Here is a 16164-nt window from a genome sequence, read left to right as displayed (position 1 = left end):
CTTCCGTGGCGCAATGCTTAGTGCGTTCGGCCGTTAAACGAAAGGTTGGTGGTTCGAGCCCATCCGGGAGCGGTGTTGTGAGGTCTCAGATGTAACGTAAAAAGTCAAAGTTTTTCCACAATACCTGACGAACATTTAATCTTTGGGCTTCCGTGGCGCAATGGTTAGCGCGTTCGGCTGTTAACCGAAAGGTTGTTGGTTCGAGCCCACCCGGGAGCGTTAGTGTGAAGTGTTATAAGTAACATAAAAAGTCAAAGTTTTTCCACCATACTTGACAACATTTTAAATTATAAGCTTCGGTGGCGCAATGGTTAGCGCGTTCGGCTGTTAACCGAAAGGTTGGTGGTTCGAGCCCACCCGGGAGCGGTGTTGTGAGGTGTCAGATGTAACTTAAAAAGTCAAAGTTTTTCCACAATACCTGACGGCCATTTAATTTTTAGGCTTCTGTGGCGCGATGGTTAGGTTAGGGCGTTCGGCTGTTAACCGAAAGGTTGGTGGTTAGATCCCACGCTGGAGCGTTAGTGTGACATGTTTTAAGTAACATAAAAAGTCAAAGTTTTTCCACCATACTTGACAACATTTTAAATTATAAGCTTCCGTGGCGCAATGCTTAGTGCGTTCGGCCGTTTAACGAAAGGTTGGTGGTTCGAGCCCATCCGGGAGCGGTGTTGTGAGGTCTCAGCTCAGATGTAACGTAAAAAGTCAAAGTTTTTCCACAATACCTGACGAACATTTAATCTTTGGGCTTCCGTGGCGCAATGGTTAGCGCGTTCGGCTGTTAACCGAAAGGTTGGTGGTTCGAGCCCACCCGGGAGCGGTGTTATGAGGTGCAGATGTAACGCAAAATATAAAAGTATTTCCACAATACCTGACGACCATTTAATTTTTGGGGTTCGGTGGCGCAATGGTAAGCGCCTTCGGCTGTTAACCGAAAGGTTGGTGGTTCGAACCCACCCGGGAGCGGTGTTATGAGGTGTCAGATGTAACGCAAAATATAAAAGTATTTCCACAATATCTGACGACCATTTAATTTTTAGGCTTCTGTGGCGCGATGGTTAGGTTAGGGCGTTCGGCTGTTAACCGAAAGGTTGGTGGTTAGATCCCACGCTGGAGCGTTAGTGTGACATGTTTTAAGTAACATAAAAAGTCAAAGTTTTTCCACCATACTTGACAACATTTTAAATTATAAGCTTCCGTGGCGCAATGCTTAGTGCGTTCGGCCGTTTAACGAAAGGTTGGTGGTTCGAGCCCATCCGGGAGCGGTGTTGTGAGGTCTCAGCTCAGATGTAACGTAAAAAGTCAAAGTTTTTCCACAATACCTGACGAACATTTAATCTTTGGGCTTCCGTGGCGCAATGGTTAGCGCGTTCGGCTGTTAACCGAAAGGTTGGTGGTTCGAGCCCACCCGGGAGCGGTGTTATGAGGTGCAGATGTAAGGCAAAATATAAAAGTATTTCCACAATACCTGACGACCATTTAATTTTTGGGGTTCGGTGGCGCAATGGTAAGCGCCTTCGGCTGTTAACCGAAAGGTTGGTGGTTCGAACCCACCCGGGAGCGGTGTTATGAGGTGTCAGATGTAACGCAAAATATAAAAGTATTTCCACAATATCTGACGACCATTTAATTTTTAGGCTTCCGTGGCGTTATGGCTGGCTCGTTCGGCTGTAATCCGAAAGGTTGGTGGTTCGAGCCCATCCGGGAACGGTGTAGTGAGGTCTCAGATGTAACGTAAAAAGCCAAAGTTTTCCCACAATACCTGACGATCTTTTAATTTTTGGGCTTCGTTGGCGCAATGGTTAGCGCGTTCGGCTGTTAACCGAAAGGTTGGTGGTTCGAGCCCACCCGGGAGCGGTGTTGAGAGGTGTCAGATGTAACTTAAGAAGTCATAGTTTTTCCACAATATCTGACGGCCATTTAATTTTTAGGCTTCTGTGGCGCGATGGTTAGGTTAGGGCGTTTGGCTGTTAACCGAAAGGTTGGTGGTTAGATCCCACGCTCGAGAGTTAGTGTGAAATGTTTTAAGTAACATAAAAAGTCAAAGTTTTTCCACCATACTTGACAACATTTTTAATTCTAAGCTTCCGTGGCGCAATGCTTAGTGCGTTCAGCCGTTAACCGATAGGGTGGTGGTTCGAGCCCATCCGGGAGCGGTGTTGTGAGGTCTCAGATGTGACGTAAAAAGTCAAAGTTTTTCCACAATACCTGAAGACCATTTAATTTTTGGGCTTCCGTTGCGCAATGGTTAGCGCTTTCGGCTTTTAACCGAAAGGTTGGTGGTTAGAGCCCACCCGGGAGCGGTGTTGTGAGGTGTCGGATGTAACTTAAAAAGTCAAAGTTTTTCCACAATACCTGACGGCCATTTAATTTTTATGCTTCTGTGGCGCGATGGTTAGGTTAGCGCGTTCGGCTGTTAACCGAAAGGTTGGTGGTTAGAACCCACGCTGGAGCCTTAGTGTGAAGTGTTCTAAGTAACATAAAAAGTCAAAGTTTTTCCACCATACTTGACAACGTTTTAAATTATAAGCTTCGGTGGCGCAATGGTTAGCGCGTTCGGCTGTTAACCGAAAGGTTGGTGGTTCGAGCCCACCCGGGAGCGGTGTTATGAGGTGTCAGATGTAACGCAAAATATAAAAGTTTTTCCACAATACCTGACGACCATTTAATTTTTAGGCTTCCGTGGCGTAATGGCTGGCTCGTTCGGCTGTAATCCGAAAGGTTGGTGGTTCGAGCCCATCCGGGAACGGTATAGTGAGGTCTCAGATGTAACGTAAAAAGCCAATGTTTTTCCACAATACCTGACGAACATTTAATTTTTGGGCTTCCGTGGCGCAATGGTTAGCGCGTTCGGCTGTTAACCGAAAGGTTGGTGGTTCGAGCCCAACCGGGAGCGGTGTTGTGAAATCTCACATGTAACGTAAAAATCCAAAGTTTTTCCACAATACCTGACGAACATTTAATAGTTGGGCTTCCGTTGCGCAATGGTTAACGCTGTCGGCTGTTAACCGAAAGGTGGTGGTTCGAGCCCATCCGGGAGCGCTGTTGTGAGGTCTTAGATGTAACGTAAAATTCAGAGTTTTTTAAAAATACCTGACGAACATTTAATCTTAGGGCTTCCGTGGCGCAATGGTTAGCGCGTTTAGCTGTTATTCAAAAGGTTTGTGGTTCGAGCCCATCCGGGAGCGGTGTTGTGAAGTCTCAGATGTGTCGTAAAAAGTCAGATCTTTTCCACGATACCTGACGTCCATTTCATTTCTGAGCTTCCTTGGCTCGAAGGTTAGCGCTAACGCGTAAACTAAAAGTACTGTGCAAAGATGCCCCACCTATGTTAAAGGCAGCCTTGCCAGTAGGTGCGCAACGGATTACTTTCGCTTGCGATGGATTACTCCCAGGTTGTTTGTTGTAAAACCTTGACACAGATTCAAATATAGCACTAATCAAAAGACTTTCCCCCACACCAGCGCCCCCTGTAACAAAGAGGCGCAACGGAGTTTCTTTGCTTTTTACATGATACAAAACATGGTAATATATCTCTTTTTTTTTAATTCAATTTTCTAAGAAGGGCGTTGTACTCAGAGTCATTAATTAAGGTAATTGACGGAGCAACAGTATTTTCGGCATTGCCATCAATAATTTCTCTATTAATATTTCCTACAGGTTCTTGAACCGTATTAATTAAAAAATCGGAATCATCCATAGCTAAAGATCTATCAACTTCATTTCTATGTTCTAATTCAGGCTGGATATTAGTAACATCCACTTGAATTTCTCCATTTTCAAAATCAGCTACAGCCTGTTCTACGGCTTCTTCGTCAATTTCATTGTGAAATTCTTTCCTAACTTCATTAATAGTTTCGCGACAAAGCTCATATTCTGATTTCATATCCTTTGTCAAAATATCATTACTTTCATCGCGCCAAGGCTTAAACAACATTAATTGTTCACGATAAAAGTTATCGGGATCTTTTTCTAAATTGAATTTTCTGTACCGAATAATTTTAGCACGGCCACGTTTCCTAATAAACCCTGATTCATCTTTAAGTTTCAGCCATTTACCACAAGCTTCAACCTCATTGCTCTCTCCCTCATCAACATGATCGTGGGCGGCTTTAGTCACTCTACGGGCTTTGGAATATTCGTACCAGGCACCAAATTGAGCTAACGTTATTAACTCTAGTTCCTCTGGCCTTTGAACATAATGTTCTAGCATCCCAGAGGCAAAAACATTATTACTGTCTGCTGGTAGTTCTTCAAGTTCAGATTGACTCTTAAGATTGTGTACACGATTTTCAGGGGCATTGGCTGCACCTGGACACAGGAATTTGTAAACCACAGTAAGCCGCTTCCTGAGCGCTTACCTCGTGGGCATTCAAGAACTGATTAGCAATTAGTTTCAACTTCTGTTTTACTGAACATTTATGATTTTTTGCCTGTTTAGAAGCTTCGCGCAGAAGCAAAGACATCCCTCTTTGAGACTTTCCTATATATGATACAATATACATAACCAGTGCGTAAGCATCAAGAACGAATTGAATGTCCATATTCGCCTGCCAAAGACGCAAAGCGCACGGATTGTAAGGATTAACTCTAGTATCTTTAGGGTGTCTTTTCAACAAAACTGTTTTCCTTTTGAGGTCATAAGTAACGGCAGAAATATATTCCACTTCTGACCAACCCAACTTAGCTAGCAACTCCTCAAAACTATCTACCCAAAACTCTTTTTCTTTCGATTGCAACATCTCATACAATCTCTTTGACCTTGCCTTACATCTGAGTTCTTCCTGTACGCTACCAAGCTCTCTTAAACTAGGGTCGTAAATTATGGTTCTGGGCATAGGTGGAAACGGGATTCCAAAACGACAAACGGAATTATTATCGACCTTCTTTCTACAAGTCGTTGTGTGTTTGTGAATTTGTAATCGTGTTAACAAATCTAAATGTTCGTCATTGTGCTCAGCAGCACAAGAAATAACATTATCAATAAATTCCTCTACTTCCTTAACATTTGAGAGATCATTTTTAAGTTTTGGAGCATCTTTTATCCAAATCAAACCATGTTGGTGGGGCGAACCTCTTTGCTGTATTTCAACTCTAAAATAATAGTCTTCTATAACGCCAAGAGGACCTAATTTCTGTAACGCCTTAAGCAAAGCCCGAAAACGGTGGTCAAAATATCTTGCGCAAGTAACAGGATCATCCTGAATCAATTTTGCCCTTTCCAAAAAACTTAAATTATTAATATCATCGTTAGGTAAACTCTCCTGCCCAGAGGTTAGTCTCAAAATATTCAGTAGCTCAGGCCATTTACTTTCGGCAGCCGAAAACGTTATGAAAAAGGTAGCCGTACCAAGCTGTCTAATCATACCCATCAATTCCTTTTGTCTGTGTTGCCAATAAGAAGGCGAGCTCTGTAGTCTTTCTAAAACCCTAAAACCATCATCCTGCTTAATTAAAGCATCAAGAGAACCTGCAGAGGCTAAAAGTCCAGCAGTATAATTCGACCCATCTGTTCTTTTAGTTTTCCTCATGCAAACCTGTATAGATTGACTAACTTTCAAGGTTTCCAATTTGACAAAAGAGTAAAACAATTTCGAAGGATTTTTAGCACAGCGCCTATCAATATTACGAAGCTCCCATTTAAAAATATCACCAAAACTTCCCTTAACCTTAAGGTTCATTTTTTGACCCACGTAAATGCTCGGGAATGACAATTCTTCCGCATCCTCGTCAAAGAGTAACGACATTGGGGTTTGACCTTCACCAGGAGAAAACTTAACATGCATGGTATTACTTGGCAAGAAATTACTTAAAGAAACTAATAATGTGTCTTGATTCCCAACTGTTAACGAACTACTTTCGTTGGGTTCATTCCACATATCATCGCTATCATTCTCTGCGTTTATTGGCGCTACTGGATTATCTCCTGATACATCAACTTGATTTACCTGACGGTCATTTTCGTCAACAATAAATTCAAGTTCTTCAGGAATGGGGTCTAATATTTCACTCTTAACGGTAATTCCATGTTTAACATACAAAGGCGTTCTTACCAGAACGTTCAGGGCCTCTAAAATGACTTTGGGTCTCTAAGTTTCGTACAAATAGGGTGTGTTATACTGCATTCTTCTCATAAACTCAATTTGAATAGTATCCGTGTCTCGAGGTAACCTGGGTAAAACCGAGGCGGTGGACTCGACATTTATAGGGACGTTAACCACATTTCCTTTAATACCACGTTGTTGGTCACACCCTAACCTTCGTATTTGCATGAATGGTATTCGTGGTGATATCATTCTTTCTTCTAAATTACTTATGTTACTTAATTGCGCAGGTATTTCAGGAAACACAAATCCATTTTCCCTTGAAAATTTTGGAATTTGCTTTCTCTTAACGCTTTTAGAACAAGTACTACACAAAAATATTTCATCATTCAACTCTCTTTGCTCAATACCAGGGACTGACAAAAAATCTATGGACTTTACAATGGTGCCAGATAACTTAAAAAAAGATTTGAACATCCTTCACACGGTCACGTTGGGCCATCTTTTATGCTATCAAAATAGGTCTGCTCTATAAGCGAGGGGTTTGCTCGCCTATCTGCGGCTGAAGATCTTTGTCTAGCACGTTCAACATCCCTATACTCGGGATCTTGGCGTTTAGCCGCCATACCTGTCTGGTTTCTAGCACGTTCAACATCTCTAAACTCGGGATCTTGGCGTTTAGCAGCCTTACAAGCCTGGTTTCTATCACGTTCAACATCTCTATACTCGGGACCTTGGCGTTTAGCCGCCATACCTGTCTGGTTTCTAGCACGTTCAACATCTCTAAACTCGGGATCTTGGCGTTTAGCAGCCTTACAAGCCTGGTTTCTATCACGTTCAACATCTCTATACTCGGGATCTTGGCGTTTAGCCGCCTTACCCGTCTGGTTTCTACCACGTTCAACATCTCTATACTCGAGATCTTGGCGTTTAGCCGCCTTACCCGTCTGGTTTCTACCACGTTCAACATCTCTATACTCGAGATCTTGGCGTTTAGCCGCCTTACAAGTCTGGTTTCTAGCACGTTCAACATCTCTAAACTCGGGATCTTGGCGTTTAGCAGCCTTACAAGCCTGGTTTCTATCACGTTCAACATCTCTATACTCGGGATCTTGACGTTTAGCCGACTTATACAATTGGTTTCTGGCACGTTCTCTTTCCCTATAATTTGGATCTTGGCGTTCAGTAGCCTTACTTATCTGATTTCTTACACGTTCGCTTGCTTTATACCTTTCATCAACCCTTATTAATTTCTTGGTAAATATACCACCCTGATTTTCAATTTCACAATGTGACTCATTCTCTCGCTTTTTCCCCTTACCTAGCGACTCTCTCTTATTGCGTTCTTCATTTTGTCTCAAGATTCTTAATCTTTCTAAGGGATAGACATTACCATGGGACGTACAAGGTACTTGTTCATCGCCCTCGATTATTTCACTAATATTAGCATTATCATTTTGTACATTATTGGGTTCCTCATTAATAGATATGCCTACGCTTACAGTACTTTCAATAGAGCTTTTATTTAATGCATCATCTTTCGCAGAATCATGGCCAACTGGCCTCGCGGTAGGACCAAAATTGGGTTTGCTAGATCCTGTTCCCGAAACAGCCTTTTTTCAGCTGCTAACACTCTTCTCCTTTCATTTTCTCGTTTCCTAATTTCAGGATCTGACCTTTTTGCCCTCATTCTTTCCCTCGCTTTACGTTTCCTGATTTCCTCTTTACTTAAATTATTATCTTCCTCCATTTTATTATTCATTTTATTATTCAGTTAAATACTCACAAAGATCCGCAAAAGCAATCCCCTTGCAAGACTCTGTAACGTTTGAAATATTATTTTCCGAAGAAAGTTATTACAGAAGATTGAATTATAAAGTACTACCTTTGAAATTCAAATAAAGAATGATAAAAGTGCGTAAAAAAGGTCTTTCACAAATAGGGGGCGTATAAACTAAACAGCATTTGTTTATATTTAAAAAATATACATTGCCAATAACACTTTTTAGACACAATAGTGGAAGTTTTAGTCTCATTTAAAACATGTAAAACAATTATCTCAATAACAATACCTAGCAATCTTAGCACCAAAATATTTTTTGATACAAAATAAATGTTCTATATTCTTCATTTTTGAAAATATATTTTTAAGCGTTTTTTATGATTACTCTCTACACCTACACTTATCTAACAAGGAGTATAAATCCACAAGTGGAAGCGGTGTTTTTATTGAAAATATATATTTTTAAGCGTTTATCATTACGCTCTACAGCTACACTAATCTTACACAAACAAGGAGTACTATAAACCCACTACTGGAAGCGGTATTTTTATTCAAACGTAAAACAATTTCGCTTAAGCTTAACATCTCTAGGAATCGGTAAAAATGTCTCTATCACTCCTCGGTAACTGTATGCGCAGGATTTTACGACATTGTAACTCAAATTCATCTGATTATGTTTTAACAAGGTTAAATCTAACTGGGAATAAGATGAAAGGAGTAGAAGCTTATCGGTATTAGGAAATATGAAATTTTATCTTAACAGTTCGTTAAATCATAAGTTTATAACGAAAAAACGCGGAAGGGGAAAACGAGCAGACAACAGCGAATTTTGGGGGTGCCAAAGTTGAACTTCCACTCGAAACGCAATGAGAAAGTGGATAAAATAATGCCATCAGCTATTTAACTGCGTCGATATATTTAACGACTTGACCCATGACATGCCCTTAACACTGGCTTCTATGAATCCTATTTATTCTTGGATGCTAGGAAACTTGGTAGACGTAACAAGTACCAAGTACCCAAGCATCCTTCAATAAACGTCTGGCAACATTGTGGTACGCATGGTACAACTAAAAAATAGGATGTGTATTTATCTTTCGACTCACTCCAAGCCGTTAAGCCCTCATTACAGAGGATTTGAAACACTATCGTAATTCATAGTGTCTCGAATCTCTACGTTCCTGTCCGTTATGAACAGTGCTGAGAGAATGATACATCAGAAAGAGCCATTCAAATCGAATTGCCGAAAATATTATCCATATTTTCATTTCATATTACAAAGAAAATAAATTATTATGGTTCTGTGAGGAGCTTCCTATTTTGGTTGTTGTTTTCAAAAATATATCGCAAAGCACAGGCCTTGATGGATACAGGAGGCAATGATTTATCGACTTCGGTACTTGAGAGGTTTATCTTTAATATTTAAATAAATATAATTATTTTTAATTATTTTAATCGCCAGTAAATAACTTTAAAAATAGTTAAATCGTTTAAAATAAAGTTGTTCCTATTATCTTTCGAAACTTTGCTAATATTGACGTTTAAAGTGAAGGGTACCCCTCTTGCCCGCTTTTTTCAAATTTTGGGATATATATACGATTCGTTTCCATTATAATAATAGATAAAAACGCATTCGCGTGAACCGATGGTGGAAGCCCTGCCATTGGGAGGCTAGACGTTTCTCGTAACCCTAGCCGATCGCCGCGTATATCTTGAAACCAATAATAGATAAAAACGCATTCGCGTGAAACGATGGTGGAAGCCCTGCCATTGGGAGGCTAGACGTTTCTCGTAACCCTAGCCGATCGCCGCGTATATCTTGAAACCAAACGGTGACGAAGGAAAAGAAGCCGGAATGGACTGACTGGCGTCTATGTGGAATGGACAAAGACCTGAAGATGGTGGTTCATAGAAGCTGGTGTCAATGTGGAATTGACGAAGAACAGAAGATGGTGGTGCATAGAAGCTGGTGCAAGGTGAAATTGACGAAGATCAGAAGATGTTTGTGCTAGGAAGCTAGCAAGTACAGACTAGTGTCCATGTGGAGTGGACGAAAACCAAAGCTGGTGGTGTTGGAACTCAAGTAGAATAGCCAGGGGAGACAAACCCAAATTTCCGTGAACTGTCAATGCAGTCCGGAAATTGGGAACACGTTTGCTCCGATACGCAAACTGCGAACGCGGTCACGTGGGGTCTGACAGACAGAAAGACAGACAGACACACAGACACGGCCGGTGTAATACCTCTCCGTGACATACGTCACTCGGATTGGTAAAAATCAGTTTTTAAGTGTTTTTTAAAATTCTACCAATTTAACCTTCGTTCAGGGGGCTCGGTGGCGCAATGGTAGCGCTTCTGAAACCAAATCAGAAGGCTGCGTGTTCGAATCACGTCCGGGTCAAAGAGAGAATAAAAGTCAGTTTTTAAGTTGTTTTCAGAATTCTACCAATTAAACCTTCGTAAAGGGGGCTCGGTGGCGCAATGGTAGCGCGTCTGACTCCAGAACAGAAGGCTGCGTGTTCGAATCACGTCCGGGTCGAACAAATAATAAAGGTTAGTTTTTACGTTGTTTATAGAAATTCTACCAATTAAACCTTCGTAAAGGGGACTCGGTGGCTCAATTGTAGCGCGTCTGACTCCAGATCAGAAGGCTGCGTTTTCGAATCATGTCCGGGTCAAACAAATAATAAAGGTTAGTTTTTACATTGTTTATAGAAATTCTACCAATTAAACCGTCAGGGGGCTCGGTGGCGCAATGGTAGCGCGTCGGACACCAGATCAGAAGGCTGCGTGTTCGAATCACGTCTGGGTCAAAGAAATAATTAAAACTTAGTTTTTAAGTTGTTTATAGAATTCTACCAATTAAACTTCGTAAAGGGGGCTCGGTGGCGCAATAGTAGCGCGTCTGACTCCAGATCAGAAGGCTGCGTGTTGGAATCACGTCCGGGTCAAAGAAATAATAAAAATCAGTTTTTAAGTTGTTTATAGAATTCTACCAATTAAACTTCGTAAAGGGGGCTCGGTGGCGCAATAGTAGCGCGTCTGACTCCAGATCAGAAGGCTGCGTGTTCGAATCACGTCCGGGTCAAACAAATAATAAAATTTAGTTTTTACGTTGTTTATAGAAATTCTACCAATTAAACCTTCGTAAAGGGGACTCGGTGGCGCAATGGTAGCCCGTCTCACTCCAGATCAGAAGGCTGCGTGTTCGAATCACGTCCGGGTCAAACAAATAATAAAGGTTAGTTTTTACGTTGTTTATAGAAATTCTACCAATTAAACCGTCAGGGGGCTCGGTGGCGCAATGGTAGCGCGTCTGACACCAGATCAGAAGGCTGCGTGTTCGAATCACGTCTGGGTCAAAGAAATAGTTAAAACTTAGTTTTTAAGTTGTTTATAGAATTCTACCAATTAAACTTCGTAAAGGGGGCTCGTTGGCGCAATAGTAGCGCGTCTGACTCCAGATCAGAAGGCTGCGTGTTGGAATCACGTCCGGGTCAAAGAAATAATAAAAATCAGTTTTAAAAATTCTACCAATAAAACCTTCGTAATGGGGGCTCGGTGGCGCAATGGTAGCGCGTCTGACTCCAGAATAGAAGGCTGCGTGTTCGAATCACGTCCGGGTCAAACAAATAATAAAGGTTAGTTTTAAGTTGTGTATAGAAATTCTACCAATTAAACCGTCAGGGGGCTCGGTGGCGCAATGGTAGCGCGTCTGACACCAGATCAGAAGGCTGCGTGTTCGAATCACGTCTGGGTCAAAGAAATAATTAAAACTTAGTTTTTAAGTTGTTTTTAAAATTCTACCCAATAAAACCTTCCTAATGGGGGCTCGGTGGCGCAATGGTAGCGCGTCTGACTCCAGAAAAGAAGGCTGCGTGTTCGAATCACGTCCGGGTCAAACAAATAATAAAATTTAGTTTTTACGTTGTTTATAGAAATTCTACCAATTAAACCTTCGTAAAGGGGACTCGGTGGCTCAATTGTAGCGCGTCTGACTCCAGATCAGAAGGCTGCGTTTTCGAATCATGTCCGGGTCAAACAAATAATAAAGGTTAGTTTTTACATTGTTTATAGAAATTCTACCAATTAAACCGTCAGGGGGCTCGGTGGCGCAATGGTAGCGCGTCGGACACCAGATCAGAAGGCTGCGTGTTCGAATCACGTCCGGGTCAAACAAATAATAAAATTTAGTTTTTACGTTGTTTATAGAAATTCTACCAATTAAACCTTCGTAAAGGGGACTCGGTGGCGCAATGGTAGCCCGTCTCACTCCAGATCAGAAGGCTGCGTGTTCGAATCACGTCCGGGTCAAACAAATAATAAAGGTTAGTTTTTACGTTGTTTATAGAAATTCTACCAATTAAACCGTCAGGGGGCTCGGTGGCGCAATGGTAGCGCGTCTGACACCAGATCAGAAGGCTGCGTGTTCGAATCACGTCTGGGTCAAAGAAATAGTTAAAACTTAGTTTTTAAGTTGTTTATAGAATTCTACCAATTAAACTTCGTAAAGGGGGCTCGGTGGCGCAATAGTAGCGCGTCTGACTCCAGATCAGAAGGCTGCGTGTTGGAATCACGTCCGGGTCAAAGAAATAATAAAAATCAGTTTTTAAAATTCTACCAATAAAACCTTCGTAATGGGGGCTCGGTGGCGCAATGGTAGCGCGTCTGACTCCAGAATAGAAGGCTGCGTGTTCGAATCACGTCCGGGTCAAACAAATAATAAAGGTTAGTTTTAAGTTGTGTATAGAAATTCTACCAATTAAACCGTCAGGGGGCTCGGTGGCGCAATGGTAGCGCGTCTGACACCAGATCAGAAGGCTGCGTGTTCGAATCACGTCTGGGTCAAAGAAATAATTAAAACTTAGTTTTTAAGTTGTTTTTAAACTTCTACCCAATAAAACCTTCCTAATGGGGGCTCGGTGGCGCAATGGTAGCGCGTCTGACTCCAGAACAGAAGGCTGCGTGTTCGAATCACGTCCGGGTCAAACAAATAATAAAATTTAGTTTTTACGTTGTTTATAGAAATTCTACCAATTAAACCTTCGTATAGGGGACTCGGTGGCGCAATGGTAGCGCGTCTGACTCCAGATCAGAAGGCTGCGTGTTCGAATCACGTCCGGGTCAAACAAATAATAAAGGTTAGTTTTTACGTTGTTTATAGAAATTCTACCAATTAAACCGTCAGGGGGCTCGGTGGCGCAATGGTAGCGCGTCTGACACCAGATCAGAAGGCTGCGTCTTCGAATCACGTCTGGGTCAAAGAAATAATTAAAACTTAGTTTTTAAGTTGTTTATAGAATTCTACCAATTAAACTTCGTAAAGGGGGCTCGGTGGCGCAATAGTAGCGCGTCTGACTCCAGAATAGAAGGCTGCGTGTTCGAATCACGTCCGGGTCAAACAAATAATAAAGGTTAGTTTTAAGTTGTGTATAGAAATTCTACCAATTAAACCGTCAGGGGGCTCGGTGGCGCAATGGTAGCGCGTCTGACACCAGATCAGAAGGCTGCGTGTTCGAATCACGTCTGGGTCAAAGAAATAATTAAAACTTAGTTTTTAAGTTGTTTTTAAACTTCTACCCAATAAAACCTTCCTAATGGGGGCTCGGTGGCGCAATGGTAGCGCGTCTGACTCCAGAACAGAAGGCTGCGTGTTCGAATCACGTCCGGGTCAAACAAATAATAAAATTTAGTTTTTACGTTGTTTATAGAAATTCTACCAATTAAACCTTCGTATAGGGGACTCGGTGGCGCAATGGTAGCGCGTCTGACTCCAGATCAGAAGGCTGCGTGTTCGAATCACGTCCGGGTCAAACAAATAATAAAGGTTAGTTTTTACGTTGTTTATAGAAATTCTACCAATTAAACCGTCAGGGGGCTCGGTGGTGCAATGGTAGCGCGTCTGACACCAGATCAGAAGGCTGCGTCTTCGAATCACGTCTGGGTCAAAGAAATAATTAAAACTTAGTTTTTAAGTTGTTTATAGAATTCTACCAATTAAACTTCGTAAAGGGGGCTCGGTGGCGCAATAGTAGCGCGTCTGACTCCAGATCAGAAGGCTGCGTGTTGGAATCACGTCCGGGTCAAAGAAATAATAAAGATCAGTTTTTAAGTTGTTTTTAAAATTCTACCAATAAAACCTTCGTAATTGGGGCTCGGTGGCGCAATGGTAGCGCGTCTGACTCTAGAACAGAAGGCTGCGTGTTCGAATCACGTCCGGGTCAAACAAATAATAAAGGTTAGTTTTTACGTTGTGTATAGAAATTCTACCAATTAAACCGTCAGGGGGCTCGGTGGCGCAATGGTAGCGCGTCTGACACCAGATCAGAAGGATGCGTGTTCGAATCACGTCTGGGTCAATGAAATAATTAAAACTTAGTTTTTAAGTTGTTTATAGAATTCTACCAATTAAACCTTCGTAAGGGGGGCTCGGCGGCGCAATGGTAGCGCGTCTGACTCCAGATCAGTAGGCTTTGCGTTGGAATCACGTCCGGGTCAAAGAAATAATAAAAATCAGTTTTTAAGTTGTTTTTAAAATTCTACCAATAAAACCTTCGTAATGGGGGCTCGGTGGCGCAATGGTAGCGCGTCTGACTCCAGAACAGAAGGCTGCGTGTTCGAATCACGTCCGGGTCAAACAAATAATAAAATTTAGTTTTTACGTTGTTTATAAACCAATTAAACCTTCGTAAAGGGGACTCGGTGGCGCAATGGTAGCGCGTCTGACTCCAGATCAGAAGGCTGCGTGTTCGAATCACGTCCGGGTCAAACAAATAATAAAGGTTAGTTTTTACGTTGTTTATAGAAATTCTACCAATTAAACCGTCAGGGGGCTCGGTGGCGCAATGGTAGCGCGTCTGACACCAGATCAGAAGGCTGCGTGTTCGAATCACGTCTGGGTCATAGAAATAATTAAAACTTAGTTTTTAAGTTGTTTATAGAATTCTACCAATTAAACTTCGTAAAGGGGGCTCGGTGGCGCAATAGTAGCGCGTCTGACTCCAGATCAGAAGGCTGCGTGTTGGAATCACGTCCGGGTCAAAGAAATAATAAAGATCAGTTTTTAAGTTGTTTTTAAAATTCTACCAATAAAACCTTCGTAATTGGGGCTCGGTGGCGCAATGGTAGCGCGTCTGACTCTAAAACAGAAGGCTGCGTGTTCGAAACACGTCCGGGTCAAACAAATAATAAAGGTTAGTTTTTACGTTGTGTATAGAAATTCTACCAATTAAACCGTCAGGGGGCTCGGTGGCGCAATGGTAGCGCGTCTGACACCAGATCAGAAGGCTGCGTGTTCGAATCACGTCTGGGTCAATGAAATAATTAAAACTTAGTTTTTAAGTTGTTTATAGAATTCTACCAATTAAACCTTCGTAAGGGGGCTCGGCGGCGAAATGGTAGTGCGTCTGACTCCAGATCAGTAGGCTTTGCGTTGGAATCACGTCCGGGTCAAAGAAATAATAAAAATCAGTTTTTAAGTTGTTTTTAAAATTCTACCAATAAAACCTTCGTAATGGGGGCTCGGTGGCGCAATGGTAGCGCGTCTGACTCCAGAACAGAAGGCTGCGTGTTCGAATCACGTCCGGGTCAAACAAATAATAAAATTTAGTTTTTACGTTGTTTATAGAAATTCTACCAATTAAACCTTCGTAAAGGGGACTCGGTGGCGCAATGGTAGCGCGTCTGACTCCAGATCAGAAGGCTGCGTGTTCGAATCACGTCCGGGTCAAACAAATAATAAAGGTTAGTTTTTACGTTGTTTATAGAAATTCTACCAATTAAACCGTCAGGGGGCTCGGTGGCGCAATGGTAGCGCGTCTGACACCAGATCAGAAGGCTGCGTGTTCGAATCACGTCTGGGTCATAGAAATAATTAAAACTTAGTTTTTAAGTTGTTTATAGAATTCTACCAATTAAACTTCGTAAAGGGGGCTCGGTGGCGCAATAGTAGCGCGTCTGACTCCAGATCAGAAGGCTGCGTGTTGGAATCACGTCCGGGTCAAAGAAATAATAAAAATCAGTTTTAAAGTTGTTTTTAAAATTCTACCAATAAAACCTTCGTAATGGGGGCTCGGTGGCGCAATGGTAGCGCGTCTGACTCCAGAACAGAAGGCTGCGTGTTCGAATCACGTCCGGGTCAAACAAATAATAAAATTTAGTTTTTACGTTGTTTATAGAAATTCTACCAATTAAAGCTTCGAAAAGGGGACTCGGTGGCGCAATGGTAGCGCGTCTGACTCCAGAACATCTCTATACTCGGGATCTTGGCGTTTAGCCGCCTTACCCGTCTGGTTTCTACCACGTTCAACATCTCTATACTCGAGATCTTGGCGTTTAGCC

General features: G+C 42.0%; 22 non-coding genes across 22 annotated transcripts; all 22 read left to right on the top strand.

Annotated features, from left to right (window-relative positions):
* Positions 1-744: 744 nt before the first annotated feature.
* Positions 745-817, top strand: TRNAN-GUU (transfer RNA asparagine (anticodon GUU)). The gene has a single exon. It is a non-coding gene; the product is annotated as a tRNA-Asn (tRNA).
* A 524-nt stretch (positions 818-1341) lies between these two features.
* TRNAN-GUU (transfer RNA asparagine (anticodon GUU)) lies at positions 1342-1414 on the top strand. Its single transcript has one exon. It is a non-coding gene; the product is annotated as a tRNA-Asn (tRNA).
* An 8877-nt stretch (positions 1415-10291) lies between these two features.
* On the top strand, positions 10292-10363 carry TRNAW-CCA (transfer RNA tryptophan (anticodon CCA)). The gene has a single exon. It is a non-coding gene; the product is annotated as a tRNA-Trp (tRNA).
* A 477-nt stretch (positions 10364-10840) lies between these two features.
* On the top strand, positions 10841-10912 carry TRNAW-CCA (transfer RNA tryptophan (anticodon CCA)). Its single transcript has one exon. It is a non-coding gene; the product is annotated as a tRNA-Trp (tRNA).
* A 202-nt stretch (positions 10913-11114) lies between these two features.
* TRNAW-CCA (transfer RNA tryptophan (anticodon CCA)) lies at positions 11115-11186 on the top strand. Its single transcript has one exon. It is a non-coding gene; the product is annotated as a tRNA-Trp (tRNA).
* A 327-nt stretch (positions 11187-11513) lies between these two features.
* Positions 11514-11585, top strand: TRNAW-CCA (transfer RNA tryptophan (anticodon CCA)). Its single transcript has one exon. It is a non-coding gene; the product is annotated as a tRNA-Trp (tRNA).
* A 616-nt stretch (positions 11586-12201) lies between these two features.
* On the top strand, positions 12202-12273 carry TRNAW-CCA (transfer RNA tryptophan (anticodon CCA)). The gene has a single exon. It is a non-coding gene; the product is annotated as a tRNA-Trp (tRNA).
* A 327-nt stretch (positions 12274-12600) lies between these two features.
* On the top strand, positions 12601-12672 carry TRNAW-CCA (transfer RNA tryptophan (anticodon CCA)). The gene has a single exon. It is a non-coding gene; the product is annotated as a tRNA-Trp (tRNA).
* Positions 12673-12740: 68 nt separating this feature from the next.
* TRNAW-CCA (transfer RNA tryptophan (anticodon CCA)) lies at positions 12741-12812 on the top strand. Its single transcript has one exon. It is a non-coding gene; the product is annotated as a tRNA-Trp (tRNA).
* A 67-nt stretch (positions 12813-12879) lies between these two features.
* On the top strand, positions 12880-12951 carry TRNAW-CCA (transfer RNA tryptophan (anticodon CCA)). Its single transcript has one exon. It is a non-coding gene; the product is annotated as a tRNA-Trp (tRNA).
* Positions 12952-13286: 335 nt separating this feature from the next.
* Positions 13287-13358, top strand: TRNAW-CCA (transfer RNA tryptophan (anticodon CCA)). The gene has a single exon. It is a non-coding gene; the product is annotated as a tRNA-Trp (tRNA).
* A 68-nt stretch (positions 13359-13426) lies between these two features.
* Positions 13427-13498, top strand: TRNAW-CCA (transfer RNA tryptophan (anticodon CCA)). The gene has a single exon. It is a non-coding gene; the product is annotated as a tRNA-Trp (tRNA).
* A 67-nt stretch (positions 13499-13565) lies between these two features.
* On the top strand, positions 13566-13637 carry TRNAW-CCA (transfer RNA tryptophan (anticodon CCA)). Its single transcript has one exon. It is a non-coding gene; the product is annotated as a tRNA-Trp (tRNA).
* A 474-nt stretch (positions 13638-14111) lies between these two features.
* On the top strand, positions 14112-14183 carry TRNAW-CCA (transfer RNA tryptophan (anticodon CCA)). Its single transcript has one exon. It is a non-coding gene; the product is annotated as a tRNA-Trp (tRNA).
* Positions 14184-14388: 205 nt separating this feature from the next.
* Positions 14389-14460, top strand: TRNAW-CCA (transfer RNA tryptophan (anticodon CCA)). The gene has a single exon. It is a non-coding gene; the product is annotated as a tRNA-Trp (tRNA).
* Positions 14461-14520: 60 nt separating this feature from the next.
* TRNAW-CCA (transfer RNA tryptophan (anticodon CCA)) lies at positions 14521-14592 on the top strand. The gene has a single exon. It is a non-coding gene; the product is annotated as a tRNA-Trp (tRNA).
* A 63-nt stretch (positions 14593-14655) lies between these two features.
* TRNAW-CCA (transfer RNA tryptophan (anticodon CCA)) lies at positions 14656-14727 on the top strand. Its single transcript has one exon. It is a non-coding gene; the product is annotated as a tRNA-Trp (tRNA).
* A 339-nt stretch (positions 14728-15066) lies between these two features.
* TRNAW-CCA (transfer RNA tryptophan (anticodon CCA)) lies at positions 15067-15138 on the top strand. The gene has a single exon. It is a non-coding gene; the product is annotated as a tRNA-Trp (tRNA).
* A 204-nt stretch (positions 15139-15342) lies between these two features.
* On the top strand, positions 15343-15414 carry TRNAW-CCA (transfer RNA tryptophan (anticodon CCA)). The gene has a single exon. It is a non-coding gene; the product is annotated as a tRNA-Trp (tRNA).
* Positions 15415-15481: 67 nt separating this feature from the next.
* Positions 15482-15553, top strand: TRNAW-CCA (transfer RNA tryptophan (anticodon CCA)). The gene has a single exon. It is a non-coding gene; the product is annotated as a tRNA-Trp (tRNA).
* Positions 15554-15616: 63 nt separating this feature from the next.
* TRNAW-CCA (transfer RNA tryptophan (anticodon CCA)) lies at positions 15617-15688 on the top strand. The gene has a single exon. It is a non-coding gene; the product is annotated as a tRNA-Trp (tRNA).
* Positions 15689-15892: 204 nt separating this feature from the next.
* TRNAW-CCA (transfer RNA tryptophan (anticodon CCA)) lies at positions 15893-15964 on the top strand. The gene has a single exon. It is a non-coding gene; the product is annotated as a tRNA-Trp (tRNA).
* The last annotated feature ends 200 nt before the right edge of the window (positions 15965-16164 follow it).

Source organism: Phalangium opilio, unplaced genomic scaffold (genome assembly GCF_054372755.1).
Source record: "Phalangium opilio isolate 3A_F unplaced genomic scaffold, DU_Popi_V2 ptg000031l_1, whole genome shotgun sequence".
NCBI lineage: Eukaryota > Metazoa > Arthropoda > Arachnida > Opiliones > Phalangiidae > Phalangium > Phalangium opilio.
Note: the sequence above shows the minus strand (reverse complement) of the source record. Positions and strands in the feature narration are given on the sequence as shown.